The sequence below is a fragment of the Tarenaya hassleriana genome, unplaced genomic scaffold (genome assembly GCF_000463585.1).
Source record: "Tarenaya hassleriana unplaced genomic scaffold, ASM46358v1 Cleome30, whole genome shotgun sequence".
Classification (NCBI taxonomy): domain Eukaryota; kingdom Viridiplantae; phylum Streptophyta; class Magnoliopsida; order Brassicales; family Cleomaceae; genus Tarenaya; species Tarenaya hassleriana.
In genome coordinates, this window is record NW_010966178.1 from 1,675,866 (window position 1) to 1,677,236 (window position 1,371).

The window sequence follows — 1,371 nt, forward strand, 5'->3', positions numbered from 1 at the left end:
AAAAAATAAAATTTAGATTTGCGACTGAAATTTCTGTCGCAAATCTATCGCAAATAAACCGCGAAAATTTGAAATTTTTCATCGAAAAATAAAATAAAATAAAATTATTATTTGCGACAGAAATTTCTGTCGCAAATCTGTCGCAAATTCTAAAAATAAATAATATAAATTGAAAAATAAATAAAATTAATATTTGCGACAGAAATTTATGTCGCAAATCTGTCGCAAATCCGCAATTTTCAAATTTCTGTCGCAAAATAATGTTTGGTTCTGCGACGACAACGTTTCTGTCGTATTCCGTCGCAAATTTGCAACGGATTTTGCGACTAATTGCGACGGAATAAAAATTTTCGCATTCCGTCGCAAATTCGTCGAATTCTGTCGTAATTTCTTTGCGACGGAAAAATTCCGTCGCAAATTCCGTCGTTATATTAAGATTTTCTTGTAGTGATCATGTATGCCATGCTTTGTACTCGACCGGATGTATCCTACGTATTGAGCATTACGAGTAGATACCAGTCAGATCCAGGTGAGTCGCACTGGATCGCCGTCAAGAACATCCTGAAGTACTTGAGAAGGACTAAGGATGTATTCTTGGTATACGGTGGGTCGGAAGACGAGCTCGCTGTAAGAGGTTACACCGATGCTAGTTTCCAGTCAAACCCGGATGACTACAGATCGCAGTCTGGCTATGTTTTCTGCTTGAACGGAGGCGCTGTTAGCTGGAAGAGTTCCAAGCAGGCAACCGTTGCAGATTCTACTACAGAAGCTGAGTACATTGCAGCGTCGGACGCAGCAAAGGAAGCTGTTTAGATCAAGAAGTTTGTTGGCGACTTGGGTGTCATTCCGAGTGCTGATAGCCCCATTGCTCTGTATTGTGACAACAATGGAGCGATCGCACAAGCGAAAGAACCCAGATCCCATCAACGATCCAAACACATACTCAGACGATTTCACCTCATCAGGGAGATCATAGACAGAGGAGACGCGCACATTTTCAGGGTGTCGACAGATGACAACATTGCCGATCCATTGACGAAGCCTCTCCCTTCGTCGAAACATGAGGGTCATGTTAGGGATATGGACATTAGATGTTTAGCAGTTCATGATTAGAGCAAGTGGGAGATTGTTGGTTTAGTGCTCTATGATGTACTGATTATGAGCTTTATTGAGATACATTCGATGTATTGATACTTTATATGGTTTATATGAGAGTATTTGATTCATTACATGTTCTTGCATACTAGATCTGTTATGAAATCCATGTATCATTAGGAATGATACTAAACTCCCTAGTCTTGTGTCGTTATGGGAATAACGACATAATAAGACTAGTATGATGTGTGATTGATGATCACACAGATGATCATA